We start from the raw sequence: 26,206 nt of genomic DNA, 5'->3' as shown, positions 1-26,206 counted from the left end.
TGTCTGACAACACTTGCCTATGACAACAGCTATCTGTGAAACTGAGACCCTTATTCTGGAGGTTAATGTGAGGTAGGAACTCCATTCAGTATTATTTTGGCTTAAGGGCACAATGTCACAATTTGGTGCATCCTTTAATGACTTTTTTTTTTTCCAGAAGGCAGCTTACAGCTTAGACCTAGTTCAGCGAATTTCCTTGCAAGGTCCTTGGAAAATGGGGATGGGTGGGGAGTACAATTGATTGTGTGGCCAAATTTTTTGTTCATGCCTGCTTACTGATTTTTGTTCATTTCACAAATAAACAAGGCATGAATACATCAACCCACAAACCATAAACAATAAAGAACTTCATCCTGTAAGTTTGCTACGGCCAGCAGTTTGTGGCTGAATCTGCTATTTGTCATAAGATAAATGATAAAGTGATTGCCATTTGTCACTGAATACACAAGAGAAGTATTCAGCTGTGAATCACACAAATGCAGACAAAAGTAAATACTGCTGTTCTTTCTAGTAACTTCTTATAAAAAGATCTGCTTAACTATAAAAAATTATTTTCTTAACTACCTGTACCAATTTAATATGTTAACAATTTTATGTGAATACACACATACCTATAAAACACATAAGCATTTACAGTATAAAAATCTAAAATTTACTACAATTCATTGTGCATAGCAGTAAAAGATACTTCTATACAGAAAGATATTTTATAAAGTTAGGTGTAGAATTTAATTTATATGTATTGTTCCCATTTTTGTACTGTTCAGTGATTTTTAATACAAACTTTTTTATGTTTCTGGGAGTCACTGGTGCTTGACGGCTTTCAGCTATATTAATAGAGTTTATAACAGTACCCATACATTAATATAGTCTGTGTTTTATCTAAACTCTGATTGAATTTAAGAAGTGCCTACATTTTCCCTCACTAGATTTTCTATCAACTACAAGCTTATTAATTTAACATTATCCACCAACACAATAAGTTAAAAAAACAGTAACTTGAGAGGTGGATGACATACTTGCTGGAGATCCCTCATGAAGAGGGCTAATGTAAATGGTGGAGAACCATGAGAAAGAGGCAACTGGAGAATCCAAATCACCATTACAATTCACAGTTTTGTCTTGGTGTACATGAAGTATGTAATGGAATTACCATGATATATGAATTACAATAGTGAAATAGTGAGTAAGATTTATAAATTGCCTATTTACTCAAAGAAGTGAACATATACATATAGCAATGAAGATGACCAGCTTCAAGTGTACTTTTGAAATTGGATTTCTAGAGGGGTCCAGTGAATTATGTCCCTAGAAAGCAAAAGTTTGATGTAAATAGATTCTGCACTGCCACTACAAAATATGTTTTAATTTGCATAAAGCTATTTCCACTTTAAAATACACTCTTCTTTACTTTTTAAAGAAGAAATATGGAACTTCCAGCCTACTAAAAGCATTTTAAATATTTCAAAGCTATATGAAGCAGATTTCTTCAATTTTTGTGTTTGTGTAAGAAATGTAAATAATATTAGATTTTCCTTCAGCCCTGCAAGGTACTGACATTCTGTGGAAGTCAAGAGTACTCAGCAATGAGAACTGGGCTTTAAATGCCTAAGCTTACATAGAAATACACCTGGAAAATATATGATTGGCATTTAATTATATTGAATAATTTTATTTGCACTCCAACTCTATCACTCTATCTATTAAGTCAATTTAGACTGCTTTTTACTGAGAAGCATGTTTTTATTGTCAGGTATATCACATGAGGTATATATCATTTTATAACAGTATTTCAGTTTTCACATCACTGCTATTTTCTTCTAATATTTTATTTGTGGTACCAATACTGTGGTTTTTCTGTATGAACTGATTTTATTTTCACCCTTGATAAATATTTTTAATGGCTAACCTTATTTCTATAATATATGCATTTTCTTGCATATGTCTAACACTCAAAATACTGTTCCAGAAGCAATATTTGTTTACATACACAAACAGAAAAAGCAAAGCCTGACTTTTAGGCTTTTGACAGGAGTCTTGTATAAGTGGAAGACTTTTAATTCTCAAATTGTTTCACTTCAGTAACTCTTTTAAAGTTGTTGCGCCAAGATGCCTGGCGGATTAAGCTCCATTGCCTTTTCTTGTTTTGAACTAATGTATTCTTGATCACCGTTTAATGAAACTATATACCACATGGAGATTTCACATTAGATAAGCCATGTGAAACCCTCATCAGACAAGTAGCTCTGGCTGGTGGTAATCCTTCAGATGAAAATTTCAGACTAGAAGGTTTTCCAATTTAAATGAGCCCCTTTAACTATAAAAAATTGGCACGGTATGATTGCTAAAAATTATTTTTAAATTTTTATGTTGCCAAAGTGCCCCGGTGGCTGTGAAAAACAGAAATACTGCCGTAAATACAGAAAACATTAACTGGTCACTGAGGGGATCCAATTTACAACCCATAGAGACAACTCACATGGCTCACTGACACTGGCATTATTGGGTTTGCAATAGGGCATTCAGTTCTGTTCACACCACACGAAAGCAAAGCTATTCTTAAATATGCAATTAAATAGATTTATTCCACAAGTTTCTCTAGTCAGTGGTTATTACTCACTTTTACTTCATTGCACCCTGATCTATAGAATTTTCATGATGTGTTCAGGTAGCCTTTAGAAAGCAACAGAACTTGTTATGAATTTTCAATAAAAAGTTCTTTTTATGAGATTAACAAGTGTGTGGGGTTTTGTGCCTTTTTTTTTTTTACATTTGCATTTGGAATTCATTTTATGCTAAAAGGTGTATGAGTCCCACAGATTTGTTTTTTCATCCTAACCAAGATATACTCTACCTATTAATATTTTCTATAGCTAGCATTACAACTAATAGAGATGGAACACATTTTCAGCATGAGAAGTTTTACATCAAACAAGAAGAAAAAAAGAAAATGTTTAGGTAATTTTTAATTATGCTTAGCATTCTGATTCATATTCTTAAAACCATAACAACGACTATGCAGGCTTCTTTCAAGTTGTTTAAAGGATTATTTTATATTTTTATATATGGTTCCTAGAGGCTCTGAAAAGCCCTGTTTGCTGCACACTTCAGAGTGACTCTTACAAAAGGATGTGAAAATTTCACAGAGCACGGAGCAAGGATTTGGTAGAGGTAAATGACATGCATAATAAGATGAAGTTCTTCTCAATGGCTTAAATTTTCATCACCCCACAAGGAAGGTTCCTTCTGATCACGCTACACTTGTATACATTCTCTGTGCATGCTGGGAAAGCAAAAGAGATATCAAGAACATGAAAAAGCAGAGAATGAAATAAAGGCCAACTGAGCATATACCACAGAACTCCCCTTGTAAATGTAATATTTAACACTGTAAAAACATTGGATGTGAAAAATATCATAATCCCTTGCCATTTTATTAATGGGATAGATTGTTGTAACTCACACACCCCACTGTGGTAGCAGAAGGATATACTCTGGTTTCAGTGACCACTTTGCCCTGTATGTTTTAAATGCAATGCAGACATACAGACACTCCTAGATTTATAACAGTCAAACCTTTGCAAAGCTGTCATTTACATGTAGTCTGCACTACTATATAACTCTGTCCATACCAGATAATAGGAATTGGTAGTTTTAATAATAAAATGGCCTGAAAGGGCATACATGACATTATTACAAACCCCACAATGAATCCAAGCAACAGCAAGAGCAGAAATATTAATAATTCATAATGCCATGATTTTTAAAGATAATATTCTCATATTTAACCCCACATTGATACTCATTTTAAAAACTTAATCTAGAATGAAACAGACAAAAAGAAAGGAAAAAAAAGCCACCTGAAAATACAAAGTAATGCAGTGACAGAGAGCATTGTACATATGTCCAAGAAACACAATTTAAATTATGAGGATGTAGTAAAGATGGTAGCCACTTTGTGCAATTGACTTCCTCAAGGAATTCAGTATCACTTAAACATTTCAGGTGTGCACAAACATCCAGCAGAACTGGCACACATTGGCTTTGGAAGGAGCTAAAGTTACTCTAGTTACACTTTATTCTTGAACTCCAAATCAGGATTAGAAAATTCATTATTTTAACTTTGGAGCTACAATAAGAAACAAGAAGTTGGTAAGGAAGCCTCACAGCCTGGTTCCATCATGTTAAGTAGCAAATGTTACCTTCTCAATACACTTATACCTCATGAAAGGCGTACATCAAATTTCACACAACAAAGAGAATTTTATATTTGCCATAAATTACTACATTGTTGTTAATATTAAAGGCTATCTCATGACCTCCTTGCATTGACACATTCTATCAGCACAAACTAGTCACCTGAATGTCCTTAGAATTAGCTAAGCAAAGAGAGAAAGACTAATCATGTTCCAAAAGAGTACATGCTAATCCTCATTCATGGACATGAGGCATAATTCTCATATATACTTGTCCAGTAGAAAGAGAATATTCAGAAGACTAATATCTTTCCCTCAAACCAGATGGAGGCTTGACTACCACAGCAGTAGTTCTAAGGCACCAGTACAAGTAAAACACAAGAAAGAACACTACCTAAGTCTAAAAACTTCAGTGTTTTCTTTCACTGCATTGGAGACGTGGCATGACATGTGGGTTTCTCATAAACAGTATTTTATCATCATAGATATCTAGATTGCAGGACAAAAAAACCAGTCCAACATTTTTGAACTGATAGGAGTTTGCATACTTAATGTTGTGTATTGTTTTTCAGTTAATTCAACTGAAAATTAAAAATGTAATTTTATGAATTTTTGACCATATAAGTACAAATACTTACTTCGTCTTAAGAAAATAAAGTAACACATACACTTAAGACATTCTAAAACAAATACCACATAATGCCTATTACGATAGTTTGAAATTTGTTTCATAATGAGGGAAAAGAACACGTAAGAAAAAACATGAAAAGAATTCTAGGACTGTATCTTAAGGAAATGTCCCATGTCTGAAACTTTGCACTTAATTCTTCAGCTTCCAAGCCTACACACATTATGCAATTGCAATTTCAGGCATCAATTACCATTTTTCAATATGCGTGTTTCTAGACTTGTACTAGATTTTAGATTACATTAAAACAAATTCTGGGAAACTTTGAATTCCCACACCTATCATAGAAAATGTAGAAAAGAGTTTCTTCGAAATTAGAACAGTACCCTTAGTAAAAACCAAAGTATTATTAAAATATTATGAGTGAAAACATTATAACCCAAATTGGTTTGAAATCTTAGGAAGAGATTTTGTGTTTGTAGAAAGAATAATTAATAATAATTTTAATTAAAAAAAAATTTAGACCGTTCCAATAGTTCTCATTCATGCTGTTGAAAATACAGCAAGGGTTAATTTGCTTTTAATTATTATGTATATGACTTGTTTTGAATGAAGAAACGTAAAACTATCCCTTAAAATTTCTATTAACCTTCTACTTTTATGTCCCCTTGAGTTTCACTCAGAGTGTTATTACTGTCATGGCACCCAACCTCCAGCTATGCATATTCCTCAGAAGGCAAGGTATGTGACTTCCCTGTGAGCCAATAAAATCAGTGGGATGGTTATTTGGGTAATTCTACCTGCACTTCCCACAGGACAGCATATAAGTTGATATACTAAGACTACCCAGCAGCATGGAGTAAGATTCAAAGGTCTATCCTGTAACATGGAAGTCCCACAGACCACTGTAACACACTGTTGGAAGCCACTGAGTCAACTAATTAAAGACAATTTTATAGCCAGACTATTTGTTATCCTTACCATACACTAACATGGAATAGCCTAAAGGGAGAAATGGCTCTCTAGCTTTTAAAAAAAAATCCTCTATTGTCATATATCTTTAAATGCAATTCTTGTGTTTATGTGGACATGCTGTAACAAAGCTCTTCAGTAAAATTAATATTGATTAACAGTATTTTTCGAAAGTAAGAGATGGAAACTGTTCTGAAGGTATTAGCGCAGCAAGACTGAAAAGAATGACTAGAAGAAAATATAATCTAAAAGATTAATAGTAAATTATAAAAGAGACCTAGTGGATTTTACCTAATACTGTGATGATAAACAGCCCCGTGGATCTAAATCTGTTTTCCCCTATGTCTTAATTCAGCTTTCAGCAGTATATTATCATATTTCTATAACAATCCCTTCTGAAATATGCCATTTTGTAGATTATTTCATTAGTAATACTCTGAATACCTGATGAAACAACATATCATGACTAGCTGTCAGAACCAGACATGGATTTTCTGATATATCCTTCCCCCGATGGAAAATGCTTTTCTATGAAAGAGAAAGTACTCATAGGAACATGTTGATTTGTTTCAGAATGAAAAAGATTTAAGTTAAGGTAAAAGCATCTGATCAAACATTTGCAGACTAAAGGGGGGGGGGGTTAATAATAACTGATATAAAGCTTATTTTGATATCTATAAAATTTAAAGTAAATATTTTTTTAAGCAGATTCCTCCTCTTTAAAACTTTCTGAATTGTGATAAGGAGACATTATTGTTGTTCCATTAAAGGAATTTCCATATGTCCTTTTATATAGAGGAGAAATTCTCATTCAGTTTTAGAAGAAACATTGCTGAACTTGGTGCAATTTAAAGGTACAATGCTAAAGAAGTATCAATCTATTTCCATCTTGTTTTCCAGTATCATGCAGCAGACAAATAAATTCACAAACAATATGGAAAAACTATTGGGAGGTATGACTTTCTTTAGGAGAAGACTAATGTTAATTAATAGAGTTAGGAAGTTATGATATTGCTACTGTTTCAAAGCAAAAAAAAAGTCAAAGTATTAGATATTTGTTAAAGCTTTGTTTAATATATATATTTTGCTTAATATTTAATATTTAAGCTTTGCTTAATATTAAGTACAAGTCTGTATATGCAGAAGACTCAAAGATTTATACATCTGCAATTCACAAATATATTATTATGTGTCCAATAGCAAATACTAACGAGGACAAATTTGAATATTTCAAGAGAGTTTTGGTCATCTAAAATGTCTTGCTCAATCTTCAAAAACCACAGTAATCATTTTTACAGTTACTTTAATTGAAAGTACAATAATCACATTAGCAGCAGAAAATAAGCACGAGCAAGCTTGTTTCAAGGTTAGGAAAACAAGGCACAACACAATCATTCTGAACGTGATCCAACACTCATTACAAATTGTTACGTCAAAGAACTCTTATCTGTGTGTTTAATACAGCACATATCGGCACTGAACCAAACGGCAATATGATAGTTTGGGGACTGTACAGTCTCTGTAGAACACGAGGTAATGAGATGCTGTGAAAGTAGTTACAAACAGCACAGTGATAAAACAGGCCTAGAAGGTGTCCCTTCTTCATTATACACGTAAATTTCACCCCATTCAGTAGCATGCCTGTTAGTAAATCAAAAGTCACACCTCGTATTTAGCTGTGACATTTGTTATGTTTATGTGTCACAGTGTTATCACTTGGCAGTCCTCTCTCCTGCGCACAGTCTCTGGAAGGTCTGCAAATCAGTAACTCAGCTTTCCAGCCCAATCGCACATGATATGTGTTCCTGCAAGAACCAGACACACAGATGCTTCAGGTTCACATTCTTTTGAGTCCTGATCATGAATAGAGGATTTCTATCCCTCAGTGCACTGCAAGAGTCACCCCACAAAATTTCTTTCTCTGTCTGTATCTGTGCTGAAATCTCTAGTCTCTTACGAAGATTCTTCAACTCCATTTCCCTCCATGATGTCAACAAGAAGGGTCCCTAGATTTCTCACCAAATTTCTCACCTACTTTAGGGTCAGATTGTCTTGACAAGAGATTGTTTGATCTCCTTTATGGATTAACAGTCCCGTCCAGTCTCCAAGAGAGAGGGATTTCTTGGTTGAATAAAGATGTCGCTCTCTATCCCCTTCCTGACAAGCTAATTCCAACCTTCTTCTCTGGGCAAAAAGTTTTTCCTTTCTCTTGTTCTTGCTTACTAGCTTTTACTCACCCTCACAAATCCTACACTTTTATTGCAGGACATTTTATTGGACCTTTTCATAGACCTCAGACTGGGATTTTCCATCTCACTGGTCTTTCCATTTATTACTGCATCATTCTCTTCTGCGTAAGGTGTAATGGCTCATACCTGTCCATCTTAAAAATGAGGTAATGAGGATGACTTGTAATTCTGACCTCCAAACTGCACTGCTATCTCTGTGCACCTCTAACTTTTTGTACTGACATATACATCTGCATTTCTCCTTAAGTGGAGGGAACTATGAACTAACTTCCCCTTTTCAGAGTTGAGTTTGTTTTCCTGCTTAAATCTGGCCCCGAATCAACCAAAACATCTAACAGCACTTCTCGCAAACTAAAAGATAGAACTCATGTTGAGTTGCTTGAGGTTTTGTTTTCACCTTAGCTATGAATACATATGGCATTACCATATATATCACAGACTATACAGGAAAAATCCACTTTTAGATTTTCCAGTTCAAGATACTTGGAACAAGTTATTTTAATTTTTTCAACTATCAAGACAGGCAGTTTTCACTCAGTATAATATCTCGCTAGAATTTCTAGAAACCCTAGATAAGAACCTCTTGAACTGTTTTCTTTAAACTGACTCCAGAAGTTGGGGCATTGCTTTTTTTAATTCTTTCTACCCTTGGGCAGAAATTCTCCATATGTTTTTTCTTACTGCTTTAACCTTTTCTCATATTCTGCTACTTATCTTGGAGATTATTAAATGCCATCTGAACATTTTGTTGCTTAAATATCACACCACTTAAAACTTTTATTAGAAAGAAAAAAAATCAATGAAGTAATCAGTGCTATACTGTTTTTTAGTATTTACTTACAGGTTTCATTTTTAATTTTATAATACATAAAATAATGTCTTCTCACAACTAATGATACCCTTAAAAACAAAAAGCAGCTATATGATAGAGCTTATCATGAATGTTTAGACCACCTAGACATTATGTCTATCAATCCATATCCAATGAGTCTATTGAGATACATAACTCTCACAATTTTAAAAAACTGCTTTCATTTTTAGAGAATGGACTGGTTCAGCACATGTGAAATATTTCCTTGAATAACGATATTCTAAGACACAGAATGACCCCCTGGGCAGTGCTATATTGAGTAACTACTGCTTTATTATTTATTGGGAGTGGAAGTGGGAACTTCACACTATTTGTGTAATATTTTGTTTCTTTCTGTCCATACCTAGTATGGTTGCTTTAACCTCTAAAGACTAAATATGTAAAGTTAAGAACTTTTCAGAGGTTTTCACTTTGTACTGACATTCTGTTCTCTCAGGGTTTATATTTCTGTTACTTGTAGACAGAAGAATATTAAAAAAAAAAAAAAAAAAAAGAAAAGAAAAAAAGCTTTTCTAACTGATTTTCTGCAAGATAACCTAAACTAAAGCCTTGGAGGTAACATAACAGTTAGCTGCTTAATAAAGACCCTATCACAATGTGCACACAAAAAAGAAAACTCAAGAGACAAGTTTAAGTCTACTCTTTCTAATTTAAAGCTTAGTTATGTAAAATAAATGTTATTTTAACATTAAAATAAATTACTTTTTTAAAATTTTAAAACAAACCAAACAGCCTAAGAAAAGGAAAAATCTGTCACATAACAATAAAGCTGACCACTCAGGAGCCATTTACACTGTCAAGATAGCAACAGCTGGGACCAATAATAAACTGTTATCCTTCTTAGTGATTAGCTGATACTTGATAGAACACATGTATTTAGGAATTTCATGTTTGATTCCAAATTCTGGAGGTCACAAGTCTCTTCTGAGACTCTCTTCAGAACAACAGATCTCTTTGCAGAAAATTAAAGCATCTAAGGCCTTCTCTGAATCTAAAGAGGGGCTTAGTGAACCATCAGAAATAACATAGGCTTCCTTTTCACTGAAACACTCTTCCAGCCTTCATAATCTTCAGCACGTCCCACATCTTACTTCCTGCCCTTATTTCCTTTCCTGATGGAGGAGTAGACACACCATACAGCAACTGATGCATATAAGGGGTGGGGACTCAATATAAGTAAAGATGCTCCTCACACACACCTTGAATTCTCAGAATTTGCTCATCCTACATCTAATTTAATTAGCACCAAATGCCACTGAGATAAAAAGAACTGAATAAATGTATTTCAGGTTCATTCTTAACTACAGATATGAAGACAGGTCTTTGTCTTCCAAGAGTGCAAAAACAATTTTTCAAAAGTCATTAGGTGATTTCTAGATGGGATACGTGTGGTATGCCATTTTCCCTTGGTTAGCATGTTAGGCTAAATTTTGCAGTAGCATTCAGTTTATTAGTAAATTTTATTGTTGAAAAGTATTCATCTCCAACTACTGTTATTTTGAAACCATCATGACAGTGTTTCTATTTCACTCTAGTAACTATTACCTAGTGGTTTTTTTGCATTAATGGTAAGACATAAGTCAAGGAGCTGTTATTCAGAGAAAGATGCTATGAAATACCCATCAAACTACAGTGAAGACTGAAAGCAGAAGTAGGGACTCATTTACTTCAAGTTTCTTCACCAGTTCAGGCTGCCAAAATAAAAGAAATAAAAGCCAAGACTAAATGTTAAAACAGGTAATCTGTTATTCCCGGTTCTTCTAGCAAGTCAGGCAGGTGCCAGGACTTTTATAAAAAGAAGAAAGATCAGTGCAAATGAATAAGAATATTTTATATTGAACTATATGCATAACACAAAATATAAAAGGGCATGGCTAGTACAGCAGACTTTGTTGAAATAGATTGATGAAATGCCATGTGATATATCCTATAATTAAAAACATTAATAGAAGAATAGAAGAATAATAGACTACCCAGAAAGAAATTTTTTTTTCTGAATATTGTCATCATTAATCCTCACTAATGAATAGCAGTAAGCAAAGAAAAAAGACTAGCAACACTAAACTCTTCCTCTCCTTTCCCCCTAACTCACAGTCTGCTTTGACAATCAGAAGGCATAAGCATGCTGCCTGTTTTCAGCATGTCACACAATGGAGAAATTTCTGTATGCTGTGCCTTCTATATTCAGAGAATGACAAAAAGTAGCACAAGCCACTGGGATGCATAATGTGAAAGTCAGAGGGAGGTGTGGGGACTTTTTCTGACTGTAGAGTTCTTTCCATTAGATGGGATCTCTAAAAGCAGGTCTTAAAAAACATTTAAGTTTTCTTTACTTTGCTTTACTAGTTTAGGTCTAGAAGCTGCAGAATTCACAAAAAAACTCCTCTCTGAAGAGACAGACTTCTTGACTACAGAGAAACAACGAATTGCTGGAATGAACTTTCAATGCCACTTTATGTTGGCATTATTCCTTTCTTCTCTGAGCTTGAACGTAACATGTCATTGATATGAAACCACTTACTACTGGCTAAAGAGCTATGAAAAATGAGAAGGAGATTTTTCAGTAAGGGAAAGATGCCCTCAGTTCCTGAAGTTCACTAAGTTCCACTGCACATTAGGTCCCTCTGGATCATTCTGTTTGAATCAAGTGTTTGGAAAAAACATATCCAGTCCCACATATTGAGCTAAAAAATTTACAAAGATTTTTTTTCCCCCACATCAAGAATTTTATGGAATAATCTCTCAACATCGACAGTACAGAAGTGAAGGAGATCACAGAGAGTTGTAGTATAATGATGTAAGAATAAGTTTTTCACTATTTAGTCATCCTGCACAATTCAACAATCTGAGCTGCTTTCTTTTGACATGGCACAGCAGGTTCGCCTTTATCCTTGAAGAGTAAGACTGCTGTGCAATCAGCATATACAGCCCTCCAAGGCTTGCATGGCCTAGAAGACAGTCTGCATTATCAGTTGAATAGAGCCCTCTGAGACTATTTTCAGGAATCATCAGTCACAGTAAGTTTAGGTCCACATTTCTTAAACCAGAGAAGACACAAAACGCGTGGAATCCCCCAGTAATTAAGGATGCAACTGACCATGAGTATTATCAGATTTCTGAAAGTAATTTCGATACCCAAAATTCAGTTTGGTAGACAGACAATTTATCATTAATAACTTCTACAGGTGTGTTTAAACTACCAAGCAATGATAAGACAAAAATACTCTCAAATTATTGATGATAAGTGCATATTTCCTAGAAATAATACCATAAAATAACAAAAACATTTTTAGTAATAAAGTAGAATTACTAATTTGCTTTTATTAAAGTAATTAATTATCCCTTAAAATTTGTATATTAGGTGGGTCTAACTGCAAATCAGCAAAACATTTTTCTGTATTTTCTGTTTTATTTGCTTCATGTTCCAGAACTCATTTAATTATCCAAATTCATTTTTTAGGTTTTCCATAGTGTGATAGTTTTTAAAAATTTAACTAGGAATTAAAAAAGCATGTGAATTAGTCAAGACTAGATTTCCAAATGCTGCATTTTAAGCACATGATTATGGGCAACAATTGATGACATTGTATATCCAAAGAAAGGAAACTTCTTTCAGAAAGGGCAGTTAAACAATTAACACAAATGGCAGAATTGCATTTCTGTAAGAGAACAGCTTCACAAATCCAGTTACAGTTCTCCAACTTGTTGCACAATTCTTATATATGCACAAATTTTATTATGGCACTTGTATTTTTGCAATTGTCTATGTTTCATGTGGGTATATGTATATTTGTAGGCCATCATCTTCATAAAATACATGTCCCTTTTATTTTTGCCCCTACATATAAAATTTTTGCAAATAAGCACTGGCTTGCACAGCAAAATCATTATTAATGACAACAAAATCTAAAAACTTTTGCATATCATCCAAGGCTGGAACTACTTATTTCAGTGTATGCAGAGTCAGTGCCTTAACTGACAGTTTTTATTGCTAAACCATCCAGCTACTTACAGAATGTAATACTGTTTTAGGCAGATACCCAAAGCATTTTACTTTAAGGAAAAATCAGTATTTTTAGTTGTTGTTCCCAGAGCAGTTTTTCATTTTGTTGCCTAACTAGAGAGTAGTCCTCTTTTAGATGTCAAGTTTTCCATAACCTAATTGTCCTGTACTACAGACAGAGGATTAAAGCACAGAGAATGACTCCTGAACTCCTCCCTGCTTTCCTCAGCTGCAAGAGCACAACTTGAAAAGATGCTGACATTAAGCTGCTGAAAACCTTTAAATTAAAAAGTGTTTTCACTCTCTACAGAAGAGAGGTTAAATTGCTGTCTTTTTCATAATAAATGTGACCGATGGCCACAGAACCCAAAAAATGTGAAAATTCATGACACAAGGAAATTCTACTTTCAAAAGCAAGAGTATCTGGTAAACAAAGCTGAAGCTTCCGTACAATAAACAAGATAAACATAAAGCATTGTAGCAGTTCAACAGTAATAAACAGGTGGGAGTCTTCTATTTGGGTGATACTTGTAAAGTGGTCTTGCTGCATTAGATTTTGTAACCCAGACTAATGGGCTGTAAGCCACTATGTAAATGGGTTAAATTAAGAGGGAGGAAAATACATTTTGATTATCCTTATATATACACATATATGCATATATCATTTAAGTGCACACATGTATAAATACGATATAAATTTCAAGACCTCACAGTTCACTAGGCAAAGAATGCATCACAGTATTTTAAGATCAGTATTTTAGAATTTTCTTCATTAGATACTCACCCATTTTTCTGGAGCAGTAGCCTTATGTATAGCCTAAGGATCTTTTTCCTTATGAAAGGACTGCTTCTGAGAGGTATACCTAAAAGGTAGCTATAAAAAAACAATCAATCAAAGCTTTTGTAACAGATGTTAGCATGGAAGGTGTGCAAAGTATTGGAAGAATGTGAGATTTTTAAGACCTGCGAACTTTGTAAAAGTGTAATAGGTATCTGTATAGAATCAGATGAAAATGTCCCATTTCTTGGAAGAACATAGAATCGCTAGAAAGAAAATGAATATATGATAATTAATGCAAGTTCCAGTCTAACTGAACCACCCATAGAGAGTGTCAAATCTTTGAGGAAAAGTTTTAGGTTCAGAACCAGGAATGCTTGGTGAAATGTGATAGCCCACGATAAACAGAATGTCTGTATGATCTGACCTGACCTAAACTTCGCAAATAATGAAATCTGAGATGATTAATATATCAGGGCCAGATACAGTACGTGATCCAAATATCTATTGACTGAAAATCTGCACCTTATGGCTTGCTGTAGTGGGTAACAGTCCAGTATCCTGCCTAAGCTGAATGAGTCCCTTGACACTTGGTCATTCAGCTGTTCAATACATGAACAACAATCTCTTCCTAGCTGCTGAACAGAAGTACTGTTGTATTATGAGGTAGAATTCTTATGCTGTTATCTCAGTATCTAGCTTTTGACATTTAAATGTCAGCTGACCAAACTAAGTCACTTCAAATTCAGTGGTATGACAAAGAAGCCTTCACATTGTGATTCACCTTGCCTTCAAATAGATGTACTATGAAGCATTGAGTGAATTGCTTGATCGGTTGAAATTTGGAGACTCTATATTACTTCTGTATGAAGAATGCTACAGAAGGGACCCCATTTCTTCCGTAACATCATTTAAGCTACACACTGGACAACCTTTAAACAGGTCAATATCTTAATCATGGAGAGCCTTAATACATCTGAATAGAACTTTAAATAACTTTTTCTTAAAAACCATAGAACATGATTAGCAGAATAATATAGTATAATCCTGCACAACTAGAAATATTACTTATTGTTGAAAAAAGAACAAACCCTTTTATAAAGCCTGCCTTTAACAAAGCTTCAATTTCTGCCATAAAAGAAGTGTATCAGTCTCTAAGACTGAAATATGTAAGGTATCCAAGTAGTGTAACCAGTTCAGAACCCTACAAATAGGGTTTGTACATTGATTTACTCCACTTAACCAGGGCAGTCCTCTACTATAACTATTTCAGAACACCAACTCAAATATTGCTCAAACAAACAACAGATAGTTATTTACAATTACTAGGAAAGGCAGCATTAAAAATAACAATTAAAAAAATAGGAAATAAATGCCCTGAGAAACATTGTTAAATTACTGATTATCTGTATGCTGACTCATCAGTCATTTCCACATATCCTAAGATCTATTGGTAAAGCTGCCATTTGGTAGAGCACAATCTTTAACAGAAAGAGATGCATATCTCTGTCTTCACTGTCAAATTTAGGAACCTGAGTGAATCAGTGATTTTCTCAATGCTTAATTTAAGATTCTGTCATTTATAAGTCTTGGAGTTTTTTCAGTAGAAATTGCAGGATTCTGAAAGCTGCTCTGTACCACACGAAAGCTTCTTTTTTGATAATCTATATGACTTCCCTGTAGTATCTAACAAGTTTCTACAATATACAAGTAAAAGAATAATAAAAAATGAACAGAGTCTTAGAAAGAAAATGGTTGTTTCTTCTAAAAAGGTTGTTTCTTCTAATGCTTATAACCATGTTTATACAAAGCACAGTGTTCAGTAATGAAATTCAGTAATTCCCTTTCGTGAATTATACAGTTTAGTAACTGATACAGCAGATATGAGCTATCATTTACAAGAAGATGCCATCTGCTGAGCAAACACGCAATCAGCAGGCACTTCCTATTACACTGAAATTTTTTTGTTCTTTATTGATTTTCTCCCTTGCATTTCTAAAGCCCCTCAAGCAATCTGAGCCAGAGTAGCAAATGGAGAGAGCAAAGGACTTCTCAATGACCCCAATATCAATTCTGCTTGGTACTTTATGCTGTCTCAAGGCTATGGGCCTCATAGGTTAGTTCAAGTAAGAGAGAGAAAATAGTACGTACAGTGCATGTGTGCATATAGTTCAAAGGCAACTGCGTAGAAATGTTAACCTAACCTCTGAGAATAAACATGCTTCAAAAAAGCATTACAACATTAAACATACTTCAATACAAGCATTGAATTATTCACCTCTATGTCATTTAATTGTTGCTGCATAATACCTCTTTTTTTTTTTTTTCAACTTGTTGTTCAATTTGCTTCTGCTCTTTACTTAGCGCATCTGATCCACATGGGAGATCTGATCCACGTAGGAGGACTTCTGGAGAATTTATGTGTAAATAGATGTGTTAGTATTCAAAAGCTATTGTTCTATATTTATAGAAAAAAAATGTTAGTAAATACTGTAACAGTTACCATTTTTAAGCTTACTTTTGTTTTTCCTTCCATACCCATTTTTCCATCAGGTAGGTTTTTATATTCTATCCTTTGAATGAAAAAATGCACTTTTAAAACAGAAATACCTCTGCTACTTCATATAGTCTTTTTTATCTTACAGAAAAAAAAAATCACTGCTTACTTTGCTCCCCGTGCTTCTTTATTTTCTTTCTGCAAAGAAAGTCAGAAATAAAGTTCTGAAATCAAAGTATATATTTGGAACAGCTTCCATGGAATGTGTATAAAGAGCAAAATAATAATTTATTAACTATTGTCACTACCTCATGCAAAATACCGCTAAGGACAGCTAACAAGAGGAGGAAGAAGAAAATAAAATATTGCAATATCTAATTTTTTGTCTTTTTCATTAATTCACTTTATTATTAATTGGCACCTCAAGGAAAACTATTCCCATCTATTGTATAAATTTCATTTGCAATATTAATATGAGCACCAAATATTAAATGAAAGAAATTATTATTAATACATGTAGTAAGGGAAATTTTACATTAATAAATGTGTTTACATAAATAGTATAATATTTATATTATTCAGTGTTTAAATTTATTTTAAAATATATTAAAAACTTAAAATAGGCATTCATATTTCCATTCTGAAACAATAATTTAAACTTGTAATCAATGAGAAAGTTCTTCCTGGAAGTTACCAATATCTTTTGGATATCATTTGCACACAAATCTGCTTGTGCAAACTGTTTCCAAGCTTTTAACACATGGCGTAGACCGTGATGTATAACTTATACCACACCTCTCTAGGTTTCCAGGAAACTAATGATGTGATCTTTGTCACATTGTTTCTACTTAGTTTCAGTTGGGGAAGGGCTAACAACATTACTCACTGCCATGAATGCCTTGTTTGGAAAATACTATTAGTTATTAGAAGAATCTTTTTTTCTTTTAATTTTTTAAATTGACTCATTAAATCTGCATCAAAATAAACTACCCATAATCCATTATTGAACTATTGAACTGTTCAACAACCCCTGTGTCTCCTCCAAAAGTGGGGAAGTATTGCTGCATTCAGACTGTGTTAAGAGACCTTCAAATAGAGTAACACTAAAAACCTTGAGAAGAGGATAACCCATGACAAGTTATGTACTGATAGTTGGATAACAGAACTACTACAGACTGATTCTGCAACAAAAAAAACCCCTTCTTGATGAGGCAGCAGCAATTCTTGCATCTGGGCTTAGAGAAAAAATCTAAACTGAACAGTTTCAATAGATGTTGATCTTACTTGATTGTGAGAATGTTCTGTAACAAGTATATGGCTTACAGAAAACTCCTTGTCTTAACTAATAGCTAGTTTTCTCCCTGTTGATTTGGAAACAAAAATAAACGCATTTTGCTTTTTCTTTTCTGGCAATATGGTCCAATGAAAATGCCCTCTTCTTTCAGACACTTACAGAACAATCACTTGTTTCACACTGATTACTATATTTTCAATTTTGGTTCCTAAGACACTTTATTTCTTGAGTGGGGGAGGAAAGGGGAAAAGGACAGGAAGGAGGCTTCAAATATCTTTCCTATCATAAAACAGCTTGTTACCATGAACAATGCATGCCCACCTAATACATGCCCTCTGTTCCCTATTACCAGTGCTGTAGCACTCCATATAAGCAAAGCTTTCAAAAATCTAAAAGATCATTAGATCTAAAAGAGAAAGGTCTAATAATGAAAAGAATATTTCTCAGTCAGACAAGTTCAGTTAGTATTCTGTTGGAGCACGTCTGGACAAAAGGTTATTTCTCTGAAATTTTTCCTGTAATTTAACCTCAGGAAGGGCAAATACCACTGGTATAATCTGCAAACATGGGCAATAGGCTATTAGGTCATCACTATACAACTGGAATAAAATGGCTCTTTAGCCATACTTTCAAGAAGATAGAGGACAGAACTGAAAAATTCAGGAATGCTGTACTAGGAGTAAAATAAAAGCTTGGAAGAGACAAGTGTACTTAATTAAATAAATGCAAGTAGATTGAAGGACTGTTTTTAATACAAAAATCTTCTGTTTCTTTTTCTTATTATAGAAAATGGACCTCCCATGAGAGGAAGGAAAAACATTATTATCAGTAGCATCCATAAAGCAGGGAAATGAAGAAGGTCCCCAGCATGCCATTACTGGGGGCTTATCCATTAGTTGCTATCTTTAGCTTGTAAGTAAGAATTACAGAGTAAATAAGAAAGTATTAAACAGGCTTACCTTTTGTAAGAAAATAGAACACCACAGTTAAAGCAGACAGAAAGATTTTTCTAATACAGAAAGGTCAAAAATAAGGATGGAATGATGCTGTGTTTTATGTTGTATCACAGCACAACTGCACAGCTGCAAAATCCTGCTCTTCTGGGCTGTTGACTTCTGTTTTCTCTTTCTTTTTTTTTTTCATAATGACAAAAAAATGCTAGTGAATGGTCCAGACTCTACTACTTTTAGTCATGGCTGTCTTTGAATGCATCTTTAGTTCTAGATCTGCTACTTGTCTCTCAAACTCTTTTATGCTCTTGACATCTCCATAGACTCATAGAATCACAGAATGTTAAGAGGTTGGAAGGGACCTTAAAGATCATCTAGTCACAACCACTCATGCTATGGGCAGGGACACCTTTCACTAGGGGTTTCCACTCTTTCAGTTTGTACCCAGTACCCCTTATCCTCTCACTACAGTTCCAGATGAAGAGTCCCTTTCCAGCTTCCCTGTAAGCCCCATTTAGAAATGGGAGATATAGATATTAGCTTCTGCTATTGACCACTTGCACAGTTCAAGGTCACAGAACAGAAGCGAACAAATTTTGTAACAAAAGCAAATGGAGATTGTCAGAAGCAAATAAAAATGGTACAGACTTTTCTCTGTGAAAAAAAGAGGGAATAAAAACCTCAGAAGGACTTCTGTTCATCACAGTAAATCCAACATTTAATTCTAAAGAAAAATAGTCTTTGATAGCTCTCAGAGTAAACCTCTCCTATCTGGGACCATTGCAAAAGGACTCAAAGAGGGTTCTGACTCAAGGACTTACAGTAAAATACTGCAATGCCTCCCTCCAGTTTTGGCTGGTTCTTTTGATTCCATATGATTTTGGATCAGAATTCAACATCAGAAAACTCACAGCATGGGAGTATTCATTTGAGAATGAGCAGGAAGGAACAATGGAGCAAAAAAAAATCCTGTATTTCATAATGGTAAGAGTGGTGGTGTTAATAGTAGAGATATTTTTTGCAGGGGTATCACAGGTCTCCTTTATAAGAATGAAGAGATGATGAATCTCAATGGTACCCACCTACCAACTATGAGAAGGCTCTCAGGATGCATTATACGCTGGTGTGCTAATAATGCACCACAGGAGATCTTTTCCAGTTATTAGAGGGAATTTGGATGAGAAGAAAGTAATTAATTGTATTGTTTTATCTAAGAAAAAGGCAATGCTTTTACCGCATCTGTGTGTAACCAGTGTGGCTTGAGGTTTGCACAGCCATTATCATTGAATTCCATCTCCTCACAGAACATGCACAAGAATAGCAACTGAAAATCTATTATTTGATTGTATTCTGTAGGCAGGCACCACTAACACATTGAGTACAAAGCCAGTTCAGCAGCTGCTGATTTTTCCAGGTGTATTGGTTTTGCATGGTATGGTTTTGGTAGCAGGGGGGCTGCAGGGTTGGCTTCAGTTCCTCCCACATTCCCTATCACCTTAAGCCCCTGCGGGGAAGAAGGCATTAAAAATCATAAATTAAGCTCAAGAAGAAGGGAGGGGTGGTGGGAAGGTCTTTTAAAATTGTGGTTTAAAATTCTGGTAATAAATTCAATTAATTTCCCTGAGTCAAGTCTGGTTTTCCCATGATAGTAAGTGTTGAGTGATCTCTACCTGTCCTTATCTCAACTCACAAGCCTTTGCTTATAGTTTCTCTCCTCTGTCCAGCTGAGAAGGGGAGTGATAAAGTGATTGTGGTGGGCATGTGATGTCCATCCAGGGTGAAATCTACCACACCAGGAAACTTTGAGAGACACATTGACTTCGATTTTCTGGTATCATGAGGAAAGAAGGAATGGTCTCTGGGAAGTTGCTGCTCAGACAGAAGCCAGAGCTTCATTCTGACAACTCCACATTAAGTCTCATACCTCTTGCTAGTGATACTGAATGCAGAAATTAAGGACTTCTTCCGATAATAGTCCTGGAGCTTTCAATCAGTGTTTTTCTTGAGGCTTTAAGGTCTGTTAATTATTAAAACAATTTTAATATAACCATGCCCTGGCAGAAGACAGCTGATGGAATCCATCTGCCAAAGGATGGATAGAGATGGAGCACTCCATTTGGTGATGCCAAACTTGGGATTTCAGTCAGAGAAGCTAAAGAAATATCAACACTTATCTGAGGATGGTTGAAAAACATCACTGAAGTTCGGAAGAAAAGAGGTACATTTGACAATCAAAAAAAAGGACACCAAAGTGGGTTATATGAATTTAGCAGTTCACATCACAAGAAAATAGATGGCTACCCTATTGTATATATGCATGCATCAATATAAGGTATAGTAAGGGTTTCGTTGCACCTTCTACAGAAACTGAAGAAACATATAAAAAATTCAAATTATAATGTCACTGCATATATGGATTATTATTAAAGACTTTTTATTTTCTAAAACAAACTAAATTATTGTGAATAACTAGATACAAATAAAGTGTTTCATGTTTTCATGAGTATTTAAATTATGGCAAAAGACACAACCCTTCTATGCGAGCTGGTCACAGTTACTCAAAACTAATTCATGGTAGAAGCAGAAAGAAGGTAGCGAAGAATTTGGAGTCGAACTAAGAGCGTTACTGTCATACTTACCAGAGTCATTTTTCAAACTCCTTCTTGATCTTGAACTTCTATTTTAAGATTCCACTCCAAATTCTTATGGGGGAAAAAAAGCCTTGTACAATGCTTAAGAAAACAAGTTAATGGCCAACAGCAATGAAAGTGCTAACACTCTAACCCTAACATCACACTAAAGAGTAGCATAGCTTTTAAATTTTTTCTCAAACATCATGAAACAATATTAAAAAAAAAGAAATTCTGGCAGAGTCTCAGGTACAAGAGAGATAAATAAATATAGACCATGCTATAAAAAAGTAACAATATTTTCCAGATTTAATTTAGTTTTCTTTAGGTAGTTTAAAATAACTATATACACAAAGAAGCTAAGCTGTTTTACAATCCACACCTGCACTTTGGAAGTGTATGTGCCATCAGCACTTGGAGAGGGAGGTTTCTGTATAAGGAGAAAGGTCATAAACATCTCTCAGATGCCACATACCTAAGAAAATACAAAAGCAGGTGCCAAATATCCCCCCATATTCTCAAACTCCAAATCCCAAAGATTATTTGGAACTTCAAGGAAATAGAAGCGACAGAGATCAGTGTCCATGAGGAAAACACATCCTGTAATCAATGAGTAAAAGCCTTATTTCCAGATGAAAGTTTACCTATCTGTTCCAGAGATAACTCCAGGTAAAAACTCTTGCCCATGGCACTACCCTCCACCTCCCACCTTCTTGCCTGTATATACATATATTGAATCTGAATCAAAATCCCGAGTCTGTTGGACAAACCTGGCATCTGGACTGCTCTCCAAAATGCAGCAACATTTTGAATGAGTAATGATAACATTTGGTGATTGCATGAATATATTTTGACTATTCAGTAGCCCAAGGACGCAGTTGAACTGGTGGTTACAGAGAGGCACTTTGTTTAGACACACCAAGGCGTAATTGCTCTAACAGAATATCTGCAGAAACCAGACCATCAACTATAAATTGTACCCTCATTTATATTATCCCATTCAAAATTAACCACTATTCAACCGTTGCTGAGGTAGAGAGATATCTCAGCCTGTGTGCACTTCAATCACACTTACTTTTACCTTGCAAATAGCTCTTGCAACTGGTCACCTTCCCTGTGTGTGTTTTCATGTCTATATGTATGCTTTAAATACATATATATTATACATATATATTATAATCTACAATGTATCATTAGTTGTATATTATTCATTACATATTATATGTTACATATTATATATTATTATAAACCTTATGCTTTTGCTAATTTATTGTAACTAAGACTATATTGTATATAGCAATGTTAACTTTGCTGACTGTTGACAGATTGGTCATTCTGCAAGTGACAGGAATGGAGTGGTGCAACAGCAACTTGAGTGGTGCTGGCAAGCAACCTTATTACTGAGGGTACAGCCACTAATAATGGCTTCACGTTGGTCAACAAGTAAACCACAATACCTAGAGAGTGAAATTCCTTCTCTTACCAAAAATGTATAGCTTTGAGATACATTTCTGACTGACTACATACCTGGGAAGATAATACTAGTTATGACTTGCTGTATTGGGTTTGTGTGGCCAGGTTTTGGGAAGTGGGGGGTTACAGAGGCAGCTTCCGTGAGAAGCTGCTAGAAGCTTTGGCAAATCCATGTTGGCTACTCCTGATGACTTTCTTTTCCTTGTGAAATGTGCCTGGAAAATGCTGTCCAGGATTAGCTGCTCCATCACCTCTCCGTGGATTGAGGTGAGGCTGACTCATCTATAGTTCCTGGAGTCCTCTTTCTTGCCTTTCTTGAACATAGGAGTGATATTTGCCTTCCACCAGTCCTCAACCACTTCTCTCAGTCACTCAAGGATTACTGATAGGGGCTTCACTATGACATCAGCAAGTTCCCTCAGCACTCATGGGTGCATCCTATCGAGGCCCGTGGACTTATGCATGCCCAGTTTGCATATTCCCTGACCTGATTCTCTTTCAGAAGGGGTGTACATTTCTTGCTTCAGCCTTTTCCTTTGGTCTCTGGGACCTGGGATTTCTGTAGGTTGGCTCTTGCAGTAGAGACTGAAGCAAAGAAGACATTCAGTACTGCAGCTTTTCCCATGTTCTGTGCCATCAGGCACCCTGCCTCATGCAGCAACAGGCTCACATTTTCTGTAGTCTTTCTTTTGTGATCTATGCATGAACAGAAGTCCTTCTTGTTGCCAGATTCAATTCCATTTGGGCTTCAACTTTTCTAACTGCATCATTGTATGCTCAAGACAATATTTCTGTGTTTCTCTCAGGTTACCTGTCCCTGCTTCCATCTTCTATATGCTTCCTTTTTGTATCTGTTTTCCCTAAAGCTCCTTATTCATCCAATCAAACCTCCCAGCATTTTTGCCTGACTTCCTACTCATTGGAATGGACTGCTCTTGTGTTTGAAGGAGATGATATTTGAACATTAAATAGCTTTTTTGGGCCCAAATATAGTATAAAACTAGCAATATTGGATGAGAAGAAAGTGGTAAAAACAGCCCTTTTACCTTAAAATGTTGAAATTTGTCACAGAGTCTCAGTTCATGTTTCGTATGATGAATGGCCTTGTACAGTATACTTCATACAGTGCAGTGGTACAGGTTAGTAATATAGTTGATGAGTTCAAATTACAAGTATTTGTAATCTTAGGTCACGTAAAACCATTTTAGTTTATTCGCATACAAACTAACTTTCAGCAGAAGTGAACTGTTTAATAGATGCGAACTTAAAACACCACTCAATTACACCATTGGATTACACAGCAAATCCAATCTGAATCAACTACAAAAAACCTGCAGATAAACACTGATATTGCTTTGACTGATAGAATACAATCTCTATAATCTTAGAACTTAATATTTTTCAATATTAAGTTATAATTATGCTTTCAATATATCAAACAGTTTCTTTGAAGAAGAATGGGATTACTGAATAATAAACTGTTACTACAACTATCTACTGAATCAGAATGATAAATCTAAATGGTATCGTGAGGACCTTCACAGGATATACAACATTATTACTTAGTCCACAAACCCACAACAGATTAGCACTTTTCACACATTTATTTTGCTGAATTAGTGACCAAAATATTTCTGTCAAAGATCAGCTTCTTTAATACAAGGTGTCATTAGCTTAGTTATAGAAAGGAAGCATAATTTACCTTACAAAACCCAGAGATTTCTAACTGATCAAGGACTAAGCATACGTGCACGCACACACACACACACACACACTGCACTTTTCACTTTCAGTGCATGTGAAATGCTGGTTCCTAAATACACAGTCTTTCAGTTTAAATAGTCCTTGAAATACCTGTAAGAGAGTGCAAGCCCACAGTAACTTAACTACCCTTCCCAAAATTCAAGTTACAAAAAGCACAAAGGAAGTGAACAAAACACATTGCCTTTATGCATCTTGATGAACTACACCTAACACTTATAGGCACTGCACAGGGTGGGAGTTGAGGGTTTTCCATGCACCAGCCGGGAATCGAACCCAGGTCGCAAGAATGGGAATCTTGCATGATACCACTACACCACTGGTGCTTCCCTACAGTCTGCAAATAATCAAATGAGAAGTCATTCAGTGTCATTTCACTCTAATCTACCCCAATGGATCTATTAACAAGAACCTCAGTTACCCTGCCTCAGAGGCAGGTCAAAACAAGGAGGAAAAAGAATTGTCTACCAGAAATAAATTACCTGAAGAACGTAACACATATCCTAAAATATTGACAAAAGGTCACTGGACAATTAACTATTCACCTTGCCCAGGGAAGTTTTGAAACAGACAACATGGAAAACCCTAAAAATGTCATCTCTTTGTTTCTTAAAATATGTATAAGTAGAGCCAATCTTCTTTTTGGGAAGGCAGTGATTCAATGGCCTCAGTGACTCCTTCCAAAATGTCTCTGGTTATAAAAAGACTTAAATTTCAAAACACCAAAGCCAAGAGAGAGTTTTTCACCTGAATAGTGCAGAGTAAGCAGATGTGCGCTGAAGCTGTAAAGAAATGAAAGGAACCAAACAGTAACTGTTCCATTCTGATTTCCTATACCTTTCACATGCAGCAAAATTGTTTTGATGCACACAAGGCTACTCATGACTCTAGAAGTCAAAACACTTCAAGCAAGGATGCAAGAGGAATATAAATATTCCAAGCAGAAAAGCAAGTGGAATGCAGCTGAAAGGAGTTCTTTGGTGCAATGTGTACACTCTATGTACGGGTGGCGAAAGTTTTATCACAGCTTCTGCAGCTTACTCAGGAACTCTGTCCCCATATGAGAAGCACACTAAGTGTTTGATTTTTCTTTTCCTAAGCTTTCATACATTTAGCATGCAGATCTGAGATTTTCTGATCTAACAGTATCACTAAGATATATACAGTCTTCATGGGAAATAGTTTAATATCAGGTCAAATGCACTGGTTTTCCCCAGCTTCTCTCATTCAAGATGTTTAACGTAATATGAAAGAAAGGTAACAAAATAGGAAGAGAATGTTCATATAGACAACAAATCCCAGAGTATTCCAGTAACTGGAATTTTTTTTCCCCACCCAAATTTGCATAAACTTTGTATTTTAGATCCTTCTAAAATCAGTCTTGGAATAGTTTTTGAAAAAAATGAATTCATGACCATTTTCCCAAAGGAAACCTTATTTCTGGATGCTTCTATACAGCACTCAACATCAGTGTGCGTGATGATTTCCTCATCAGTGCTGTCACCATAATTTGAAGTACACTTCTGAATGTAAAAAGCATATCCTCTTCAAAAGACTTATAAAACATACTAGGAAAATATGATATCCATTTCTCTCTCACTCTCTCTCATATGAAGAAAAGTACAGGACAGGAAATGAGACTATTTAAACTGCTCATGCCTCTGGAATCTCAGGTGAGCACAAGATGCATTTCTTATATGAACTGCATGTTCTAAATGCAAGTATGTAAGGAAAGATACACTGCCAACCTTTCTAGGAGAAACATTAGAAGACAATTCCCTATTTTGCAGCTTTGTAGGAAGTGGACAGTCACTCTTTTTTAGTCATGTTGAAGTAACCTGTCAGGGCCCTGTTAGGATACAGTTAATCAAAATAAGTACTCAAATTCCTAGACTAGCATGAGG

The 26,206-nt window shown here is 35.1% G+C and overlaps 1 non-coding gene across 1 annotated transcript; it reads right to left on the bottom strand.

Annotated features, from left to right (window-relative positions):
* Positions 1–24,557: 24,557 nt before the first annotated feature.
* TRNAG-CCC lies at positions 24,558–24,628 on the bottom strand. Its single transcript has one exon. It is a non-coding gene; the product is annotated as a tRNA-Gly (tRNA).
* Positions 24,629–26,206: the final 1,578 nt, after the last annotated feature.

The sequence above is a fragment of the Chiroxiphia lanceolata genome, chromosome 1, assembly GCF_009829145.1.
Source record: "Chiroxiphia lanceolata isolate bChiLan1 chromosome 1, bChiLan1.pri, whole genome shotgun sequence".
Lineage (NCBI taxonomy): Eukaryota > Metazoa > Chordata > Aves > Passeriformes > Pipridae > Chiroxiphia > Chiroxiphia lanceolata.
This window is presented reverse-complemented; position numbering and strand designations above follow the sequence as displayed.